Genomic DNA, 25,064 nt, shown 5'->3' with positions numbered 1-25,064 from the left:
TTGAAAATTATATTTTCAATAAGCGGTTAATATTTAAAATACATAAAGAACACAGACAACTCAATATCAAAAAAAAACAAACAACCCAATTTAAAAATGGGCAGAGGACCTGAATAGGCATTTCCAAAGAAATCATACAGATAGCTAACCGGCACATGAAAAGATGCTCAACATCAGTAATTATCAAGAAAATGCAAATCAAAACCACAATGAGATATCACCTCATATCTGTCAGAATGGCTATCATCAAAAAGATAGGAAACTGTAAATGTTGGCAAGGATGTGGAGAAAAGGGAACCCTCATGCATTGCTGGTAGGAGTGTAAATTGGTTTAGCCACTATGGAAAACAGTATGGAGGTTCCTCAAAAAGTTAAAAGTAGAGCCACCATACAATCCAGCAATTCCATTCCTGGTTACTTATCCAATGAAAATGAAACATGAATTCAAAAAGAGACGTGCAGCCCAATGTTCATAGCAGCATTATTTATAATAGAAAAAATATGGAAACAACTGTCCATCAACAGATGAATGGATAAAGAATATTACTCAGCCATAAAAAAAGGAATGAAATTGTGTGATTTATGACAACATGTATGGACCTGGAGGGTATTATGTTTAGTGAAATAAGTCAGACAGAGGAAGACAAATATTGAAAAAATAAGTGAAAATATATGTTTTCACTTATATGTGGAAACTAAAATATGAAACAAATGATTGAATAAAACAAAACAGAAACAGACACAGATACAGAGAACAAATTAGTGGTTGCCAGAGGGGAGAGTGGGGGGGTGGCAAAACGAGTGAAGAGAATTAAGAGGTACAAACTGCTAGGTATAAATGTTATAATGGTGTAATGTACAGCACAACACAGGGAACATAGTCAATATTTTATAGTAACTTTATATGGTGTATGTTCTATAAAAATATTGCATTACTATCTTGTAGACTTGAAACTAATATAACATTAGTTATATAATATTATAACTAATATAATATTGTTGTAGACTTGAAACTAATATCAACAATAGTCACTAAAAAAAAGGAAAGTTACATCAATTTATTTTCCCATTAACACTGTATCAAAGTGTCCATTACCTCACATCCTCACCAGTACTAGATATTTCTAAACTTCTCTAAATTTGGCTGGTCAGGTTTTTTTCCATAGTTTAATTGTTTCAATAATTTTCAGTTTTTGATTACCGAGAAGTAGACGTTAGGTATTGTATTTCTACCTCAACATTGCACTTTCATGTCATTTGCTCATTTTATTTTCCGTTGGAGTATCTGTCCTTTCCTTATTTGATTTTTTAAATGTTGTTAAATGTAAAGGATTTAACATTTTACCTTTAACTGAAAATAATTGGGCTGCCCAGCAAACAACTTCCATTTTTAATTTGGGAGGAAGCCGAATGGAAATAACATTTTCTCTCTCCATCCTCTGGCAAGCAGATCTGATTCACATGATCTAAGGACGGCCAATCAGATGCTTTTGCAGGGGATGTTGAATCTAAAGGATGTGATGTCAGAGAGAGAGTTGGTAAGAGATAGTTTGAGCTGTGGCATACTAAAAGTTCTAGAAGCTTCACAATGACCACCTGGTAAGAAGATGCAGGGCTTTGGCTGTACCTGTTCTTCCTTGCTTCTGATTCAAACCTGCTTCTCAATCCCTCCTGTTGGTTTTATGAACAACTCCCAAAATTACTTTTCTGCTTATGTTAACCAGTCTTTTTCTCAGAATATTGCTAATATAGATATTTTACAAATACATATCTCTAACAATGTTTTTATAATTTTTCATAATGTATTTCTCATATACTATGTTTTAAATTTTTAAAATCAAAATATCAATATTCACTCTACTAAGCTATTATTATTGATGCATGTTTATAGGGCTTTTTAATACCAAAATTATTAAAATATTGATTATTTCTTCTAGTACCAGTATTACTTTTTTTGTAACATCTTTATTGGAGTATAATTGCTTTACAGTGGTGTGTTAGTTTCTGCTTTATAACAAAGTGAATCAGCTATACATATACATATATCCCCATATCTCCTCCCCCTTGCGTCTCCTTCCCACCCCTCTAGGTGGTCACAAAGCACCAAGCTGATCTCCCTATGCTATGTGGTTGATTCCCACTAGCTATCGGTTTTACATTTTGTAGTGTATATACATCCATGCCACTCTGACTTCGTCCCAGGTTACCCTTCCCCCTCCCCGTGTCCTTCATGATGATATGAGGTATGACTTATAGTTCTATTTGTTTTATTTTGGTTCTCAAATATCCAATTGCCTCTCACTTTTTTTTTAATAACCAAAACTTTGCTCAATGAATCAGAAAGTTACTTTGTCAGATATTGTGTTGTTGATTTATGGAGACCATTCTATTTCATTGATTAGTATATTCTTGGATTCTCACTACACTTTTAATTAATGTAGCTTAAATTACAGTTTTATATTTGATAAGGTTAGTGCCTTCATTGTATGTTTCTTTCCAGAATTTTACTGGATATTTTTATCTACTCATTTTTCTAGATATATCTTACAAATTTTTCAAATTAAAAACATCTTTGTAGTTTTGACTGCTATTGCATAAAATATACACCTTAATTGAAAAAAATTCACAAATATTCCAAGACCAAATAATATTTTTATATTTACTCATCTTTTTATATTCCTGAGTAGAATTTTCTTTGCATGTGTGTTCTATACATGTCTTGGTAAGTATATGTGTTTTGAATTTGATCTTTATTTAATTTTAAAAGTGATTATTGTTAGCTTTCAAGGGAGTTATTAGAAGCATTTAGTATATTTATTTTGTATCAGTTTATTTACTGAGCTCACATTTTAATTCTAGTAGTTTGGTTTTCTTGGCATATAATCATGTCATATATAATCATAATTTAATATTCTTTCAATTCATATCTTGTTTCTTTGACTGGATAGCTCTTTATCATTTAAAAATTACAGTAGTGAGAAAAAGATATCTCATATCTTGTTCTACGTAACCTAATAGGTCATGCCCAAGATTTGTTTGTTTGCTTGCTTATTTTTCTTTTGTTTTGTTTAGCATTACATTTGATGCTTTTTTTGGGTGGGGGAGACTACTAATTTTAAGCATGATGTAGATTCATGTTATGAATAACATTAATTAAGGAATTTGTAGGAGGTAATTTGTGGTTATGGGAATTGAGGAATTTTTGTCTGTTCGTCTTTTCTCTCTATTGAAACTTTTATATTAGGCATCCACCCAGACTAAATGGAGAGAAAGGAGGATTTCGTGACCATTGGAAAGTACACTCCAGTTTTAGATCGGTCTCCTGTATTGCCATTTGGGGCAGGACTTTTGATAACATACAAGGTTTGCAGTCTAAGGCTTTTTGTTGATGATCCCCATTTTCTGTTACTGGTTCACTGTTGTAAAAAGTGGCTTCAAAATGATTGTTTTCATCTCTTCTACATTCTTCCCTGGTCAAAACAAATTTGGTGGGATCTTGGAAAATCTCCTTTCTGAAAAACTACACCCAATACGCACATAGTACACGTAGCAAATGACCATTTTCTTTCACAAGGTTTGCACAAGACAGACAAAATATGAAATTTTACCCAAACCGTGTCTTGAAAAACTGAGTCAGAGTATAAACAATTTTAACAAAAGTGGTGCAGCAAGATTAATAACTGCTGATTTCCGAAGAATATCTTGCTGAAGATGTATTTTACAATGTACATATATAAAGTCCTCAAATTATTCATTGGAATATGTAGATTGCTAGAAGACTCTCCAAAAGAGCTTTAGTTTGCCCCTCACTTTTGGGGGTAGGAGGAGGTATATGGTTTATGGAAACACACACACACGCACACACACACATATGGGAAAACGTGTGTGTGTGTGTATGTGTGTGTATGGAAAGTGGGCACAGACGTTTCCTCTAATAAGTAAAATTTGTTTAGACACTTGATCCCACTGTAAAGAATTACCCAAACTCAATATTTTCTCTCTTCTGCTGTATAAAATATAACTGATACAAGAACAAAAGACAACTATCCAGGGATTATAGTTAGAAGCCTACAGGCAGTAGGGTGGTCCAATCCCCTGTCTCTGTTCGCTCTCTGCACGCTTCTAAAGTGGCTCAGCCACTCCAGTAGCAGTTCTGAAAACAATGACCCAAATGGCCTATGATTGTTGTGCACCATTTTCTATTTCTATGAACATCTTATGGGAAAACCCAAATGAACTTTTTGGCCAACCCAATACAAAGGTAGTTAACTTTGAGGGCTCTGGAGATAGTGTAGAAGGTACAGATACACATCTGACTTTAGTTTGCTTGTTTTTGTTGTTGCTGTTTTGTTTTGTTTGTCTCTGTGTTTAAGACCCACAGTAAATTTAAGGAACTTGATATATAGCAATCTACACCAAGTCAGTGACTGGCAAAAAGTGTTACTTAGTTGCTTGCTTCCACCAGGGACAGTGGATCAAAAAAATAATAACTTCCAAGAGACAATGAGACACGGTCAGATCCTCTCTCTTCCAGTCCTATCACCAGATATGGAATACTACTGATCTGCAGCAGAAGCAGCAGCTTCCATCCTTCCTATGAGGTCCCCTAAACAGGGCATTTATTGGGACTGGATGGAATTTTCTCCACTTATCTCTCACAACAATGCACTGATATCTTGAGAAACGAAGTTAAGTATCAGTTCCCAAAGTCATCTTTGAATTTATTATGAATATCTGGAAAAAAATGCTTTAGGGTTTAACAGAAATAGTTGCCAATGTCCCTATTTCATTGCTGATGATATTTTATTCCCCCAATTTTTCTTTTTTCATTTGGAAGATTCTAGAGGTGAGGAAAGGGAGTTCTAAGGCAATTCCTTTGGCTCCATCTTTTTGAAAAGTTTAATTTAGTTTTTCATATCTGTTTTGTTCACCATTTTGGTTCTCTAACACTGTCAGTTTCTAAGAACTAAACTGTGGTCAGGAAAGCAAATACCAGGTGAGCTCTCTCTCCTCTTGAAAAAGAAGAAAAATATCTGTATATTTCATGGTAAATTTTTGCAACTAAGAGTAATGAGGTAATTAGAAGTCATATTATCATAAGCTAAAGATTTTTTAGAGATAATGGATATTGTACAAGGATGCAATCTGCCTCTTTTATTGAAAATCAGTTCTGCCTCTCTACTTCCAAAGATCATGTGGTAGGAGCCCTGGCAAATTAAGGATTGTTTTCAATGAGGAAACCTGGTGAGGAAATTGTTCTGCTGTGAATGGTAACAAATTAAAACTACAGATTAACATGAATCCACAGGAAATACTGAACATGACTTTAACTTCGTCCTTTATCTAGAGGTACTCCAAATCACTCTGGATTTACAACAGTAGAAATAGGACTGTAACCACTGCCACACTTCTTGTTGTCTTTACTACTAGAAATAAAAAATGGACAATTTGGCTTTTGTAATGTTTCCACCTAAGATGAGCTTCCTCATAAGTTCATCTGTAAAAGGAATTTTCATCTATTTAAACAAAACCTCATCTTTCAAAGAAATGGTTTTTCAAGGAATATCAAACTTACGAGAACATTACACAACGTTGTTTTGAATATTAGCAATTTACTTTTCTTAGCTTCCACATTCCATTCATCACACACACTCGTACACACACACACATACTATTATTTCACTACATGAATGGTTGTCTATTTTTGCAATGATAGATATTAAAGTTTGTAAGACACACCTTGCATTTTTCCTAATATATCTACAATTATGAACAAAAAATATTTTGGCACAAAATTTCAATGGTTTTAATAGCCATACATGCTATATTATAACATAAATTTTCTCTTAAACTAAGGCTTTTTGCTTTGTTTTCCAACCTAAAAGCAAATGAGCACCAACATATTTAATAGAAATGCTTCGTTCACAGCTACATATCTTATATAATAGCAAGACTCAAATATAATTTGAGTAATTTATTTCTCCAATGTAATTTCTTTCTCCAGTCAAAGTTGTACTTGCTATGCTTTCATACCTCTAAGTATATGTGTGTGTGTGTGTGTCTCTCTCTCTCTCTCTCTCTGTCTATACATTGCTCTATTACTCAGTAAACACTCTTTTCTTAATTAACGTCTTCTGATCATTCTATTGTTAGTTAAAGTCATATCAGTCTAGAATTCTTTAATGTTAGTCACTAACTGTTCTACTTATCCTGTGTACTCGGCCATTACTCTGCCTGTCTGCCATTTTACTTAATATATATATATACACATATATATATATGCATAAATAAATATGTATGTATATCCCTCTATAATTATAGCTAATGATTTAACTTTTGTTTGTTTTGACTATGCATGTAACTAAAGATTGTATCATTACTCATGTCCACAGCATTTCTTTTTACATGTCTATTATCTAAGTTAATTATTTATTTAAGAAAGAAGTCCTCTTCTACATACAAGACTTGGATAAAGGAAAGTAGATAGTATTTCACAAGCCTTACATTTCACACCAGGAAGCCATGTTAACACCTTTGATCTAGGTAGAAGGCCTTAATTAAAATAAATGTATTACAATAGAAGTGCTCACAAAGCACAATTAATGAATCTGTTAACTGGTTTTTACTTTGTTGTGGATACAGCAGCATTAGTTCTGTATTTGTAAAACAGAGCTCTTAAGGTCAGGAACCCTATATTACTCTTTAAAAATCTTCCTTTTTAAAAATTTCTAGCACAGTGTCTGACATATAAGAGGCACTCCTCAGGAGTGATTAAATGAAATTTTAATGAATCTATAAGATAAATACAAAGATCTGGTTTTTTTCTTAGAATATGAGCTTCTTAAGAATAACGATCATGCTTCCTACTTCTTGTTGCCTCTACTACAGTGCTCATTTCCAATAAGTAACTATTTTCAAATAAAATAAAATAAATTCTATTTAGGTACATTTTAAATTATGATCTTTAAAAGAAAAAAGTCAAATAGAAAAACAAAGGTATAAATCATCAAAAACTAAAATCTTGATATAATACAATTTAAATAGCTCAGTTTGAGGAATAATATAAAACTGTACCTCATAGTCTAAAGCTCTCACATAGTATATTATTTTTAGTTCATTTCATGTCTCAGAGTGAAGGAGTTAAAAACCAACCACCGTTACTATTAAGGCAAAATAAAAGTAAAGTTATAACATATAATCAGAGCATTTAGGAAAAGTTCAAACAAGTAATTTTGAGAATTCAAGACAAACCTGGACTTTTCCTTTTTTTAACTTAAGATTTCCAAACAGATCATTGAGGTTGCTCCATGTTTAGAATTTTTACAGAGAGGTTAATGTTATGCAATTAAAACTAGATATTTAAATTATTTACTAAAATATCACTTATTTTGGATGTCGATGGGAAAAGGGAATTCTATTTACAAAAAAGCAATCCTTAAATTTGTTAAACTGCATCTGGAAAATGTGATTTTACTAAGATTAGAACCCGTCTGACCTTTCTGAACTGGCTTTAAATCTTTGGGGAACTGCATTTGTTTATCCTTAGAAAAATATGACTTCCTGTTTAAGAAGAAAGCTTCTACAAAGCCAAGAGGTTTCTTGGAGATCAGGTAGGTAGTACTATAAGTAACTTTTTCAGGAGCTGTGCATGAATTAATTATAAACATGTGGATTTTATTTCCTCTAACAAGACAAATTGTTTTCTGACTTTTTAATAAGTGAAAATATTGGCAAAATGCCTTTCAAGTTTTCTACACATAACACTCTGAAAAAAACAGTTTTAGAAATAGAACACATATATCGACTACACTTGAAAATATTTTGGCACAAAATTTCAATGGTTTTAATAGCCATACATGCTATATTAGAACATAAATTTTCTCTTAAACTAAGGCTTTTTGCTTTGTTTTCCAACCTAAAAGCAAATGAGCACCAACATATTTAGTAGAAATGCTTCAGTAATTGTGGTGTGCTAAAACTACAATCATATACGAGGATTACCCAGTATTCTTATAGCACTACATTTATAGTGAATGCTCTAGGCTTGTGGCATTTGAACGTTTAAAACTCTGAGTTTCTACTTTTTTCCACTAATCTGAAAGATCAGTGTCATACTGTAATTATTAGTTTTGCTCTGGCACAAATATAAGTCAGGAAACAAATCCTCGGTATCTACATCTCAATGAAATTTTGTGGTCTTTCTGTTCCTCTTGTGACAGTAGCACTCATTTACTCATGGAATAAAATATTTTGTCCTTTAAGAAAAGTGTCCATGAAGAAAAACAGAAGTGTCAGGAAAAAAAAAAAATAATGAAAAAGTAGTTAAATTGTTATAGGAGAAAATGCACAGGCAACACATGACTCTTGACAAAGGGGGTTGAAAAATCTGGGAACCTCTACAAATATTGCCACTTTTGCAAATTTGGAAACAGCTGTTCTTAGGAAGACCTGCTCTTGAAAGCCCATTGGACTTCTTCCACTCAAAACCTCCACTGCAAACAACTAAATGACATTGAAATTTCAAAATAGAAGAGATGAATTTAAAATACTGACATTTAAAATGGATCCAGGGCTTCCCTGGTGGCGCAGTGGTTGGGAGTCAGCCTGCCGATGCAGGGGACACGGGTTCGTGCCCCCTGTCTGGGAGGATCCCACATGCCGCGGAGCGGCTGGGCCCATGGGCCCTGGCCGCTGCGCCTGCGCATACGGAGCCTGTGCTCCGCGATGGGAGAGGCCACAACAGTGAGAGGCCCGCGTAACACAAAAAAAAAAAAAAAAAAAAAAAAGGATCCATTTACCATGAGCTAAAAATTAACAGTAAGTTTTGGCTGTTACTAAAAATAACAGCTATTTACTATATACTGTGTGCCCACTGTGTTAGAACTTCATGTAATCCACACAATAACCTGTAATGTCTTTCATTATACACCTGAAATAAGGAGGTTCAAAAAGTTTACAGAGCCTCCTCAGAAAGGTTAAGATCATCCTAGCTCATCAGCCAAGTCTGTTGAACTTTAGTGTTCATGAGTTTTAGTATAAAAAATATATTTCAGCTATGAGCTACGTTGATTGTGTCTCACTGAGCCCATCTACTAGGCTCTACGTAAAATATAAGAGGGACGGAAGGTTAATAATGTTATTGAGTAGATGGTAGGTTAAGTGAGTGGTCTTTGGAAACTTGGGTGTCTGAGCTCAAACCCTGGGTCAGCCTCATACTGACTGGGTCATTTTGGACATGTTCCTTATAATCTATAGCCTCAGTTTCCTCACTTGTGAGATGTGGATAATGATGGCACATGCCCAGAGTATAGGCACATGTAAAGCGCTTAAAATAGTGCATGCCAGATAGGGTTCCATTCTGTTAACTATTATTACATACAACATATTCCATGGCCATAGTAACCTTCTGATATCGAATTCTTTGTTGTTTTCCTCACTCTCCCTAGAATTTAGTCAATATGGTTAGACATAATAACCAATTAATTAATAACTATCCTGTTGGGTTAAGGACTTTAATGGAGAAAGATGTACCTTTAAGAGTTTTAGATGTAATTCTGACTACCTCTTTGCTGCAAACGTTTTCACTGTTTATGGTAATATTTGTTTTTAAAATTTGTCATGGGATTATATATGAAAATAAGCTTTAAATAAACATCATTAATGTTTGTGTGAGTATAATATAATATATTATATATATAATATAATATAATATAATATTTCAGTCTGACAAGAACTGGAAATAAATCTTCAAGTTCCACAAAGGAAGAATAACTCCATTTGATACAATCTGAATTAAGCAATTTGAATTCTTTGTAAAATGGCATTTAACTAGCAGAAAGACAAGGAAGCTGAGTCAACTTCGAAACTTCCTCTATTTTGCAGCGATGGTGTTGTGAGCCTTCAAGTAAAGGGAGATCAGTTTGATGCCATTTTGAGCTCATTGTGCATTGGAGCATAAAAGGAAGAGGTGGGTGGCAGCAAAGCTGAGCTAGGAGCCTTCTGGAATGAGACACGGCAGGAGGCGAATGGAGCAGTTAGACAGATGGGTGGATGAAAAGACCAGGGCACAGAGAAAGATGTTCAATGATGATGCAGATAAGAAGGGGGGAAAGGTTACAATATGACCCAATTACCACAAATAACCAAAGAAATAATAACTTGTGAGAATAGAATGCAAAAGGAAAGATGAGAGGCTCATTGGGATGTTTTCTGGAATTCCTTTTGCAGCCCTCCTCAGACTAAGTCACCCAACTATAATTATCTCAACTGACCTGACAATTCTTCACTTGTGTTCGCGTATCTCAGTACAGATAAATAAAGCTAAATAGGAAGATGATTTTTGTTTCTTTTTCATTGGATTACAAGTTTATAAAGGGCTAAAACTGTATCTTCTACTTCAGTATTTCTCCACACTGACATGTGTTTTAAAATGCTGTTACTTGTCAGTAAGAGAGAATACTTCAAATATTGATCAGAATTTTTCAACATGGTGGGTTATTTAAGTTGGATTCAAAGATAAGGAGAAATTATTTGAAATTCAGATATTAATAAAAGTATCCGCATATTTTAGAGACTGCCTTTCATTGCTCATAACGGATAGTCATATTTTAATAACAATACTACTAATGATTATTATTATATGTAGAATACCAACTTGGTGTTAAAATTTCAGTCATTTTATAAAATTATTATTAGACTCCTAATCAAATATCTCTCACCTAAACATTTAAAAATGTATATATTTGCAAATTACCTAGGTGACATATAATTCTTAAACACTGCATTATGATAAATGCTCTGTCAAGGTACTTATGACTCCATGTTTAAGATTCAGCTTTTGTTTGAAAATTCTGTAATACAAAGAAAATACAAATAGATGAAGACACATTCCCAAAGACCCAGTACAATAACTGCATAACTAAACCTCCCTATCTAGTTCATATATTTATTGTTGCACTTATCATGCCATATAATTTATTACTTTTTTGTGTGTTTGTTTCCTACAGTAGACAATGAGATCGCTTAAGGGAAAAGTTGGTTTTATTATTATACAATATATAGTACGGGGCCTGGCACACAATAGCATTCAAAAATAATCGGTGAAGAAAAGAAAGAAGGAAGGAGGGGAGGGGAGGAGGGAAGGGAAGGGAAGGGGGAAGAAAAAAGAGGGAAGTGAGATATATGTGAATATATGGTGTTACACAACCTGCTTCCATATTCTATTCAAGCAATAATTTTGTGGGACAGGGTTCCATTGGATTTAGTGTCCCCTGAGGGGTCAAACAAACACAAAAATAGTGTCTTGCATGTATACAACACTTCATAATTTAGACAGTTCTTTCATATGCCTTAGTTATTTGATCTTCACAGTAACTCCATGACACAAAAATCATTTCCTGCCCTCTTTTACAAAAGAAGAAGCTGAAGCTCAGAGAGTTTAAATGACTTCCCCAAGTGTACCCAGATAATAAACAGCGGAGTTAGAATCAAAGTGAAAAATCTTCCAAGTCCATCGACTTCTCAGGAACATAGTTTAAGTTTAATTTTATTAAATTAACTGTACACAATAGTATGAATTCCTTGAGAAGACACCTAAAGTTGGCCTTGTACATACAAAGGAATAATAATAGTAATAAGAAGAACAACAATATAGCTAACATATATTGACTGCTTGCTTCTTACAGACACTGCCCTATGAGTTTATGTGTATTTGCCTGTTTAATCTTGACAACAACCCTATGAAAAAGGTACCATTATGCTTATGTTATATGTGAGAAAAATGAGGTGCTGCAAGGTGCAGTGAGTCATCTAAGGTAAAACCAACCGTAACAGTAAAGCTGAGCTATTATCAATACTACCTTATATTAAAATGTCTCTGTCCTTGATATTGTCTAAATATGCACTTAAAATAAAAGAAATCACAGTTAACTCATAATCCAACCTGGAAACTTTACACCAGTACCTGAAGCCAGTTAGCTGTGTTTCTTGGCAAAACACTAAGCCTGTTTTGTATCTCCTTCTTTCTCATAAAATGAAGCTTAACAGAATGATGCCCAAGCTATCCCTGAGTTCTGAAAATCCAGGAGGAAAATCTGCACACAGTCTTCATAGCACTTCAGTAGTAGACCATAAAGGAAGAAATCCGCCTGGCAAGTCAGCATATCAGTGAAGAAAATGATGAGTCAAGAGGAGAATTAAGTATCAAAAATAAAATATCTATGTATTCTACAATTAAAGTTCAATATTTATCCTGGAATGACTATCTACAGGCATCTAGGGTAAACCACTTTTAAGAACATATTTCAGGGTTTCCTTGGTGGCGCAGTGGTTAAGAATCCACCTGCCAATGCAGGCGACAGGTTCGAGCCCCGGTCTGGGAATATCCCACATGCCGCGGAGCAACTAAGCCTGTGTGCCGCAACTGCTGGGCCTGCGCTCTGGAGCCCGCGAGCCACAAATTCTGAAGCCCGCGCGCCTGGAGCCCGTGCTCCGCAACAGAAGCCACCGCAATGAGAAACCCGCGCACCGCAACCAAGAATAGCCCCCGCTCGCCGCAACTAGAGAGAGCCTGCGCGCAGCAATGAAGACCCAACGCAGCCAAAAATAAAAATAAATAAAATAAATAAACTTTTAAAAAAAGAACATATTTGGGTTCTTTTATTTCAACCCTGAATGACTCCAGAAGTTTGAGGATGGGGCTCAGACCAGAGAGCAGGTCACAATTATCATGGGTCACAAAGAGGCAGAAGAGAGACATTATGGAGTCCAAGTGACTCTCAGATGCCCTGGGTGAACTGCCTCCATGGCAACCCACCTCACTGTCAGTATTTCAAGCTCATTTAAGGGTAGTCTCTCCGAGACTGCTTTTCTGCACTGGCTTTTGAAGCACTGAATTACCTTGATTTCCACCTTCCCATTCCACTCCTCTGCTTCTTGTTTTGATTTCTCTTTTCTGATTTCTCAGTTTTTTAATCTCATTTTTAAAGATGAGAATTCTCTAAGGTCTAGTTCTTGACCCTTTGTCCTTCTTTTGCTTAACTGTCCCTTGGGAAACTTGTATAATCTGAATGACTAACTAGAATTTATGAGATTATGAGCCAGATCTCTTCCTGCTTACTCATCCATTTCAACTGGATGTCCCAACACCACTCAAGTTAAATAGGTATAAACTCTGAAACAATACAATTTTCCCAAACCAGTGCTGTATCTGGAATACCCTATACGGTTCTGCAACTCATCTTTAACTTCTTCCTTTTCTTCCACATCCTAATCCCTAAGTTTTTTGGGGTTTTTTTAGAATAAAAATCTATGAATGAAACAACAAATAAATTATTCTGTATGTTGTGTTCTATTCTTGATCTAAATAATTATTTACAAATCTTTTGAATGAAAAGCCTCAAAGAAAGAACTGATCTAATATCAGCCAAATTTTTTTTAAAAAATAAAGATTTTTAAAATACTAAATAAGGAAAGAGAATAATTGGAAGAGCAGTTTGCACCATCTCTCCTGAGTTCTCTGTCTCTCCAATACTTACCTTGACAGTCAAATATAAAGGGGGAAACACATGTCCCATTAGTCAAAAAAACAGTTTTGGAACATATATAAATATACATTTATATCATATCTATATATCTACAGACATATACATATATATCTTTACGTTGCTATTTCTCTCTCTCTCTCTCTCAATCTGGCTAGACTATCCCAATTATTGCTTCATGTGTTTTTAAAATTACTATGACTATTGAATAACATTGAAGCTTAAGTGATGGACATAAACTTATTTTTATAAAATATAGTTTGAATCGTGCTCTTTGCCTCAAGACTTATCAAAGTGCTGACATCAGCTTGAGCTCTGAACACTGAAACTCCTGAGAGCAATTTAAAGTGATGTCCCAACATCACTCAAGTTAAGTAGGTATAAACACTGAAACAATAAATTTTTCCCAAACCAGTGTTGTATATGGAATACCCTATACGGTTCTGCACTTCATCTTTAACTTCTTCCTCTTCTTCCACAACCTAATCCCTTAGTTTTGTTTTGTTTTGTTTTGTTTTTTAGAATAAAAATCTATGAATGAAACAACAAATACACACTGGGAATTAGGTATTAGTTCTTGACAGGCCAAAATGAGTTTGATGGCTTTTTTTCCAAAGAGTACTAAATTCTATGAGTTTCATTGTTCTCATCTGCAAACTGGTGTGTTGGGCAGAACAACTCCTCATGAATTTATGAATTCTAGGATGATGTGCTTCTCAATCTGGTTTTCAGACTGGTCTCACTCAAATTGAGCAGTGAATGAATACGCATAAAAGAAGTAAAAAATTGACTTGAAAAGAACATTTTAAAAGCTAAAACATGGATTATAAATAGAAGGTATTTAGTGCCCCTCCAGAAGAGACTTTAGAAAGATCAGGTAAAGTACATCGTTATCTATAGACTTTGAGATTGGCCTCAGCTACTTTTAGAACTGTTCTTGAGTACTCAGTAGGGGGAAAGTACTTTTTTATATTTAAAAATTTGTCATCAACTTGAGGATATATTCAACTAGGGTGTCATGTCTCATCTCAAGTGGAAAAACAAAGGTAAGAAGCCTAGCAGTACAATAGCATTTAACAGCTGATAATAGTGTTTCTGCCTGATTTGGTGTAATTACCCAGACTGAACATGCTCAGCTTCAGAATTATAGGCAACCGTTAATTATCTGTTCCCTATCCCAAAGTGTATATGTTTTTCATAAGCTTTTAGGGTTAGGAGTCAAAAGGAAGTACAGCAGTTTGTTTTATTTAAACTTTAGTCTGTGGTATATTTTACAAGACGTTGGGGGGACAAGTAAATTGTAACAGAACACTACTAACTTTAGCTAGTATTGGATAAAAAAGAAATATGCCAGCTTAACTCACCAACTCTATAGACTTCAATGATGTCTGCAAATGAGAATTTCTTTTCTTAAAAATCACACTGTTAGAACATTCCTCATCTTCATTTTACATGTAAATAAAGCCAATTCCCATAAAATCTGATGACTCAAATCATTGGGACGGGAAGAAACATTTCCTCCACCTCTACCCACCCACCCACGGGTATGAGATATTGAATGAGAAAGACACAGACAGACAGACAGACAGACAGACACACACACCCACACACACACAATTAAGAAGTTCTGTTGCATGCTTTCTGTTGCATGAATGAAATCCCTTATGGCACTGTCTGTAAACAGTACAGTAAAAGTTTAAATTGCTGTTCAACTATTGTAAATGCTAGATTCATATTTCACTGAATGCAACAATGAGCCAAGATATGGTCACTTGGCTTTATACAAATAATGCAAAATTTTGAGGTTTCACTAGTTAGTAGCACTGAATCTTCTGTGATAGCTGCTCCAAAAGTAACATTATAACCTTTAATTCAGGGTCTTTAAGGACAGTGGTGCAGGTTGTGCTGTACACAAAGGTACCTTGCTAAGGAAACGTGATTTCAGCCTGAGTTTAGCTCTCCAAGTCATGGGATGTGGCATGAAGCTTGCACTGCCCAGCATTCCACCCTACAAGGAACAGCTTTTTCTAATTTCTCTACCCAGAGGAGTCTTTTTCTAATGTGCACTAAGAAGCTGTCTATGAAAGCAAAGGGCCTTGCTTCTGTTTTTCTCTAGCATAATTCTCTATCTAAAATTTTTATTAAATTATATGCTATATTAGAAAAGGGATAGTGTCCTATTTGTTTTTGTTTTCCTATCATTTAGCATAGTACCAGTTTCTTTGTTTGTTATTAGTGGAATCTAGAGACCATGAAGTAATGGACTTGAGTTCAAAGCCAAGTCTTTGAACAACTAACTACAGGGCATGCCACTTACATGGACGGCTATGGAAATGACACTCCCTGGAGCTGTGCACGGTCATATAACTTTAGAGGAACTCCTAGTTTTATAACGATGTACGGTGGCATGTTTTTTAAGAATAAGTATAGTAATTAACAGCAGATAATGCAATTTTCATGCACACTATCTTACAATATCTCATTTATACATCACAGTTAGCAAGTAAAGATTTTTATCACTATTTTTTAGGTGAATTAACTGAGCCTCAGAGAATTAAAATTACTTCTTGCCTAAGATCACACTAGTATTTTTCAGAGCTGAAATTCAAACACAGGTTAGTGTGATGTCAAGGTATATGAGATTTTAAATTATCCTCTTTTATATAAATATCTGAAAGAATTTTATAGAACAACATATTCCATATATGGCTGAGTGCTAAGAGAACAGACATGTCATGACAATTATTCTAATCATACCAGTATGGCATTTAAGTAATCTTTCAGTTAGTAAAATACTGAGTCATACAAAATTATAAGAAATAAAAGTGCACACCAACATATCTTGACTATGACTTTTGGTAAAAAAATACAGTTTTGGAATATTCATTAAAGTTAGCTTTTAATATGAAGTTAAAGCAAGAAAAACAAATGACCACCTAAGGTCCATCTGATTTTACCTTGGTAGATATTCATTTAGGTGAGGATAACAAAAGTGGTGAAAAACACAAAAGATTCTGTTATTATTTTTATTATACTAATGTCTATAATATTTTTAAACTACTTCTTTTACATTATTCCATTTGATCCCATTTTATAGAAGGTAGAAAGGTGCAGAGAAGACCAGTTACTTCTAAAAGGTGATGGTGCTACAAAGAGGAAACTGATAACGAGACTTGAACACTGATCTTCTGACTCTAAATGAAGAACAATGTCTATTTCATCAAGAATATTGTTGGCGGCTACTTACCATAGAGCCAACTGAACAAATGAAATACCCAGATTGCATATGCAATACAGATTGGTTTTTATTAGCAAAGATGCCTATCAAGAGTTAGGTAATTTCATCTCTTTAGATTTGGCGGGAAATCTTACATGGATCAAAGCAAAGCAAATACTGTGAAGTTATCTTGCTGACTTTTCAAGTCCAGTGAGGTAGTGGAAGTAACAAAAGTTATGGCTGCTCTAGACTTCATTATTATCAAAAATAATTTATTGATGATTTAAAGTGGCAAGAAGCTTGGAAGAAAAATACCTTGTCACTTTAGCCAAGGAAGAGAACCCTAGGCCTGGTCTCACATGCATCTTAAACTTAAGAAAAACTGATTTCCAGAAGTGTAGGGGATGAGAAGGATTATTGGTATTATCAAATATACTCAGAGACACGACATTTCAGTTAAAGAGAAAAGGTATGACTGTGTATGATCCTAATAAGGATAAACCATAAGAGAAGAAGGCATTATTTTAAATTAATTTTTAAATAAAAATTATATATATTTAAGGTGTGCAAATGATTTGATATACATATACAGAGTGAAATGATCACTATAGTGTAGCTAATTAACATATGATCTCCTCACATAATTACCATTTTTTGTGTGTGTGAGTACAGCACCTGAAATCTACTCTCTTAGCAAATTTCCAGTATTCAGTACGGTAGTATTGACTATAGTCATCATGCTGTACATTAGATCTTTATTCATCCTACGTAATTGCATCTTTGTACGCTTTGATCAACATGTCTCCATTTCCCCACCTCCCCACCCCTGATAACCATCATTCTCATTTCTGTCTCAATGTATTTGACTTTTTAGATTCCATATATTAGTGAAATCATGCAGTTTTTTCCTTTCTGTGCTTGTTTTATTTCACTTAGCATAATGTCATTTAAAATACAGTTACCCAGAGACGTCTTTGATATTTTCAGGTAAAGGACATGTGGACAAGTGGAAGAAGGGTCACATAAAAAAAGGGGGGGAAGCCCATAAACTCATCATAAAGATGTTGAAATATAAAGAAAGGATCACTGTGAAGAGTCTTAGGACAAAAAATGAACACAAAGGTTATTTACAAGTATGTTTAACGCTAGAAAAAGGAGAAGAAAAGGAACATTCCCTAGGATTGGAAGAAGGCAATGTAATATCATGTTTCTATTAGTATAGTGTATTCATATATGTCCACTAATGAAATTAGGATACATCTGTGTGTGATAGAAAATAAGCATTACTTCTGAATACTATTTTCTCTGGCTCTTCTATTAAGAAAAATGATCTTAAAATCAAAACTGGCACAGTCAACTGGATTAATAAGAGACAGAATTTCAAACTAAGTAAGACGAATGAGCCAGAGTTGTAACCTGATGTAAATACAAACTTTAGATTTAAATACTGATACTTCTACATATGAATTGTGAGGTCTTCAATACTCCTTGTAGCTCTCTGTTCAGCACTCTTCTGTAAAATCAATGGCATCAACCCCGTGACATTATGAGGAAAAAAATGAGCATTTAAGAGGCAAACATCTGATATGCAGTCCTTGTACACATGCAACACTCAATTCCTTTAACTATTATTATGAGACAAAGTCTTAGCAAAATCCATATCTAGTTATTATAGCTCCCAACTCTGAACCCAAATACTTCAGGCTTACGTAAATATTTGGTGAACAAACAAGTAAACAAAAAATCAAAATCTTACAAGAACATGAGCTGTTTAAAATGACTTCAAGATCCTGGGTTCTAATTAGTTATACCCTAGGAAACAAAATCTATAGATATGATCATGGGACCACCTGTTAGTAATTATTGAATACTAGGACAAATAGGAAAATTCCAGAAATACAGAATAAAGAAATATTCCAATTTTTAAACATGAGAAAAAAGATTCTAGAAACTACTGAATAGCAATTTAGAGGTTGACTCACAGAGTGAAGCGTTGAATATGAGTCTGTGAGCACTTCAGGAAACTGTTCTCTAAAGAAAGCTAAGGGGCTTCCCTGGTGGCACAGTGGTTGAGAGTCCGCCTGCCGATGCAGGGGACATGGGTTCGTGCCCCGGTCCGGGAGGATCCCACATGCCGCAGAGCGGCTGGGCCCGTGAGCCATGGCCGCTGAGCCTGCGCGTCCGGAGCCTGTGCTCCGCAACGGGAGAGGCCGCGGCAGTGAGAGGCCCGCGTACCGAAAAAAAAAAAAAAAAAAGCTAAACACTGGTGGCAACCAAAAGAAATATAATATAATTGAATTTTAGTAAAAAAAAAAAAAGTGATAATGTCTCATGATATCTTCATAAATACAAGAAAAACCTAGGCAGGATAATAGAAGAAATAAGGATTCGTGGGTGCTTGAATAACAATAAACAGACAGGGTTCATTATTGTTCTTACCAGGAAAGAGCTCTCACATTAGTGTGCTAATACTAGCACACTACTGATGCTCTGTCTTTATAAATGCTTTACTGATGATCAAAGCCATACAAAGATAGAACCCATGTACATACATGAAAGACATCCATCATGTTTCCTATCAGGCCCAGCCCTCTTGTGATAGAATTTTCCATGTCAAACACACAATATCATTGTCTCTGGCCAAGAGGCACCTAAGAGACATTGGGTCTCCCCAGTTCCTGGCTTTCCTGTTCGCAAAACTTTTGTTTCTTATCATTTTTTTCAACTAGAAGGCATAACTAAGCTATTGATACAAAAACGGTCCAGAAGTGGGGGAATATTCTTAAACCATGTCAGTCTAACATAGTGGTCACAGTCTGGGGACTCTTAGGCCACATAGAGTATGCAGATGTGTTGTGGTTGGCCTCTTAGTGCTAATTTGTTTTGTTTTTTATTGAAACCCATTTCTAAAACTGAGGATAAATTAACCTATGGGCAGGATAAAAGAGCAATTTCCTGGTTATACAGTTGGCTGGACCTGATAACAATCATCTCCTTTAAAGAGGGTAGGTGTTCTTCAATTTGTCAAACGAGCTCTCTTTACTAGCCTGGTCTTCTCCAAACTCAGCTAAGAACCAAAAGACAGAACTTAATGAGGAGACAAATCACCGTTTGTTCCAAAGAGGTCTTAACATTAAGAGAGATTCAAAATTTATAGGACTTCCAGGTTCAAGATGGGCTTTGAGTCTACGTGTTTACCTCTATCCTTCCAAAGTGCCACTGAAATAACCATATCAATGTAAAAATAAATATTACTGAATTATGTTATGAGGTAGTGAGCTCCTTGCTAAGCAGTTTTTATTTTATTTTATTTTATTTATTTATTTTTTTTGCGGTACATGGGCCTCTCACTGTTGTGGCCTCTCCCGTTGCGGAGCACAGGCTCCGGACGCGCAGGCTTAGCGGCCATGGCTCACGGGCCCAGCCGCTCCGCGGCATGTGGGATCTTCCCGGACCGGGGCACGAACCCGTGTCCCCTGCATCGGCAGGCGGACTCTCAACCACTGCGCCACCAGGGAAGCCCAGCTAAGCAGTTTTTAAAGAAAGGCTAGCAAACACTTGGCAGGATGCTGCAGAAATTATTTCAGAATTGGATAAAAAAATGAATAGATGAACTTTTTCTTCAAAATAAAAATTATTTTAATATAAAAATTTATATTCCATTTGGTCAATCTATAAATATTTATTGTTGACGCTCTGTGCTTGGCAATAGCTATTAGTGTGATATACTAATCTGTGACCTCCATCCCTCAAATCACAGCTGTTCCAGCTCCACAATCCATCTTATAGGGAGGAGGAAGGAGGAGAAGGGCGTGTCCCCTCCCTTGAAAGGTATTTGAGGAAGTTACACATGATTAATCAGAACTTAGCCCCATGCCCGCCAATTGTAAAGGGTTTGGGGAAATAGCCTTACTCAGGATGACTATGACTCAGCTAAAAATTGGGCATTCTATTACTGCAGAAGAAAGGAGAATAAATAACAAGAGACAACCAGCAGCCTCTGGCCATGGACCCAAAACACAGACCAGAACATAAGTAGGGCTTGGGAGAATGACAAGCTTCCTTCTGCAGGTAAAAGCTGCGAGGAGGATGATTCTGTCAAGGAAGAGCCAGTGCTCACTTAAGAGGCATTGTCGGGAAGGATCAGTGAGGTGATTGAGGATCAATGGGAGTCTAATAATCAAAGAAGAGAAGTTTCTCAGAGAGCACATTTGAAATTTTGGGAGTTGACCAGGGAGAGCCATAGTGGGTTGAGAAAACTAAAGAGAAAATGGATGATCTAAGGGACTTACATCTTTAATGATGGTCGGAGAAAATAGGGCCATAATTGGGTCAGCTTGCTGCAAGTGTGTCAAGATAAAAAGAACCGACTGATACCCTCAGCTCATCAGGACTCAGCTGCACCTTGGAAGGGCACTGAGAATGTGAGATATGAGAGTTCATGCATATTTGAGAGCAGCTCTGCACGACAGATCTACTAGAAGCATAGGAATGAGGAAAGTTGGGGCAGCTGAGACAGCCCAGTTTCTGGCACAGAGGTATAGAGAAATGTTTCAAGAAAAGTTGACAAAATTGATAGTCTCCAACAGAATCTGCAAAATCTAGTTCCTAATTCTCAGATGTACGGGTAAAGAAAAGATTGAATTTTCTTACTTCCTATGAGTAGAAGTATCCTCTGACAAGAAGGGAAACAAATAGCATTCGATGTGTATATAGCAACTATGAAAGTGATGTATAAGCAGATCTAGACTAAATCATGTGGGTGCCCCTAGGGAGGCTAACGATTTACTGCCTCTTTTAACAGATGTGTAAATATTTAAAATACTTACCTAGAGGAGACTGAGGGTGTCAAGTCAGAAGGAACCAAGGAGGGCTACTTGTGGCAGAGCTCAAACCCCTCTTCATCTCGCTCTTGTTCTCCTGTCACTCTGCTCTATGGCAAACTTGTACCTTCCACTGGGGAACACTAGAGTCCTACAATTTAAAAAATTGCTCCTAAAGGCAATGCGCTAGTCTTCTATTAATGCTTGAGCATATTCATTGAGATCTAGCTGCCCAGCCCGAGGACATATCAAAGAATCCCTTCTAATAGAATGCAATGGTCTTCCTAAGAGGAAGTCAGTAAAATACATTCCTTTTCCCATCCCACTGCATTCCCAGTAATATCTGAGCACCCATACAGACCAGTGCCTTAGCACTTGCTATGTAGACAGACTCTTGGTTTGTCTCTGTATTTACAGCTCAACTCGACTCCTGTAAACACAAAGAATGATATGTGGCCCATTCTCAGAAAATCCACAGCTTTCCCAAAATAGACTTTGAGTTCTTTTGTCTGTTTTGTAAATAATTTAAATTAACCTGCTTTTCAAAAATTAAGCTAATACTTAAAGCTAATTTAAGCTAATGCTTTAAAGTAATTATTTATAGACATCATGCTAAATTCTATGAGGACAATTTTGCTATTCAACCCCATTATTTCTGACGGTTTGTTCAGATTGAGTATATTTTTCCTTCAGGTTGAGTATATTTTTCTTTCTCCAAATTTCCATCCAACAGCCTTTGCTGCTTTTCTCCTCCAAAAGAAAGGATTCTATTTTCCTTTTCAGAATATAATTTTCAGAGTTTTATATTCAGTTATATTTCAGAGTTATGATCAACTATTCTAATTTTTTACTTTCCCCTTCTCTCCTCATGGCATTTTGTCATATGAACGATCACTTATGAACCTTTGCAGACTCCAGAGAGAAATTTTCCTATTTGGAAAATAGAGCTTTTCAACATGAGTAAAAAATAACATTAGCAACAATCTTCCAGAAAATACTATATGTCTCTGAATGGTAGCATTGGTAGAGTTTAGATCCAGCAAAATCTCACTAAATACTCAATAGCAACATTCCTAGAATTAATTCATTTATTTCTAAAAGTGTGAAACAAAAATAATGCCATCTCTAGGCTACTTGGTGAGAGAGAGGGAAAAAAAAAAGTCTTGTTTATAGTTATAATGAGTTGGAACTAATTCTGTTTCTTTGTTTCTGGTTTGCCATACCCAGTCTAGTTGTTAGGGTATGTGTACCCTTCTAAATACACTGTTTGCTTTGAATAAGATCTGAGTGGGAAAGAGTCTCAGTTCACAGCCTATGGAATCTATTTGCATCTCCAAGGAAATAGTTGTTTACTACTCTGTTGTCATTTGTTCAGAGCACAACACAGAAGTGAATTGCCATCAATATTCATAGCCCTTGCAGCCTCCAGAGGCTCCCTGTGTGATTGTGCTTCATTTAGCTCTAAATCTGTATTCCCATATAGATTTAAACAAGAGAGCTAGGGAAATTTTGAAGTCTTTTGTTCCCAGTCACAGTAATATTTAAATAGTCCACTGGGTATGCAAATATTGTGGATTCCTTTATTGCTCTGTTATAGTCTACCACGAAAAGATTCACCTTAGGGGAACATAACCCCTTTTTTGTTCTTTTTTAATTTTAGATTCCGAAAAATATTTACCTCTACCCTTACTAGCTTATTTATAAATCAGTTTGGTTTCTCAAATTCACACAAGGTCAGGAATCTATAATTCTTTTCAATGCTGAGGTTATATCCTATGCTTCGACTCTCACTCCAGTGTTCTTAAACTCACTCAACAGGTTAAACCTACAGACTTCTTATTATTAAGCACCTCAAAATATTTGGTATACCTGTAATTATTCAGTGAAAACATATACAATGAGTTGTGATGACCATAAGATTAGAGAGAAAAAAATCTAGGATCTGTATCAAGTCAATGAAAAGTAAGAGTTTACTAAAAATCAGCATTCTGCATATGTATGTTATTTTGAAGCATATATTCAGCATACTCTATGGACTGTATACACATATACAACAGGTGGAGATGTAGACTTCTCCTATAATGGGACGGAGACATTAAAACATTTTTCCTTTCATTGTGTCATTGTTCTTTTTTTTTTTGAATTTTATTTTATTTTTTATACAGCAGGTTCTTATTAGTTACCTATTTTATACATATTAGTGTATATATGTCAATCCCAATCTTCCAATTCATCCCTCCCCCCAGCTTTCCCCCCTGGGTGTCCATACGTTTGTTCTCTACATCTGTGTCTCTATTTCTGCCTTGCAAAAACAACTTCTTATGTAGAAAATGATATGATATGCCACAGTAGAACTAGAGAAAATAAACTTAAAATTTGGTGGAATAAGATAAAGAAGTAATTCTTGGTGATAAGATAAAGAAAGCATGAGGCTAAATACTAACACAGGGTCAGGAATGTTATTCTATAAGGGATTTTTTTTTCAAAAAGAATTTGTGCCATTTGTCTAGAATGGTTTAGAAAACAGAAACCTAAGAATATATGGAGGGAAAACAAGTAAATGAAATAGACTTAAATAAAAAATAATCTATTTTAAAATAATCTTTGCAATTTGCATTTAAGGTTCTGGTGCCAGTTCAGATAAAAGTAAATGTACTTCATCCTCTCTCCTACTGAATACAACTAAATATCTAGACAGATGCATTCAGCAGCTATCTGAAGACTCTGAAAAGTTAAATGGTAGCAGATAGAATAAGAAAGGAAACCAGAACTCAAAGTAAGACCAATATAAGTGTGAGTTTCTTGTATTTTTCCCTCTAATATCTCCCAGCCTGGACTGAAAAGCAACAAAAGCCAGAATTGCCATCTGGGTGTAAGCAGAAAATGCTCCAAGAAAAGACCTTTATTTCTGGTCTGCACATCAGGGAAAGTAGCCCCCAGGGTCAGAGAGAGTGGGAAAGTTCACTGTTTTTTGTTTTTTCCACTCTAGTCGCAGGCAACCCCATGGCAGTGTTGGCAGGGCTGGGCAGAAGCAGCTGGGCAGGCAACCAGAACTCTGACGGAAAGGAACCATTCCTCCTAACAAGAGAAACTGTAACCCTGAGAATGGGGGGGAATACCCCAATTCTTTTTCTCTCTCTCTATAGTCCTACTGCTTGAACTCAGAGGTGGACAGTTGTGGGAAGTACACAGCCCAGTGGGAAAACTAAAGCCCTAGCTTTCTGGACAGAAGAGAAGGGTGGGAGCCTCTGAGAGCCAGAAAATATCAAAGAGACTCAATGAGGAGAGAATTCAAGAAAGTGATCCTACAAAATTGTGTAACCTCAGCTACATAAACATGAATGAGACCCTAAACAGCACACCAAAGACTCTGAGAACTGAACTCTTGGTAGACCACCTTGAAGGTCTCAGACTCTGTGGCATACACATGTGACAGAGCTAATTAGCACTGCAAACTCTTTGAAAAAATGAGGCAGCTCAGAA

This window comes from Pseudorca crassidens, chromosome 5 (assembly GCF_039906515.1).
Source record: "Pseudorca crassidens isolate mPseCra1 chromosome 5, mPseCra1.hap1, whole genome shotgun sequence".
NCBI lineage: Eukaryota > Metazoa > Chordata > Mammalia > Artiodactyla > Delphinidae > Pseudorca > Pseudorca crassidens.
This window is presented reverse-complemented; position numbering follows the sequence as displayed.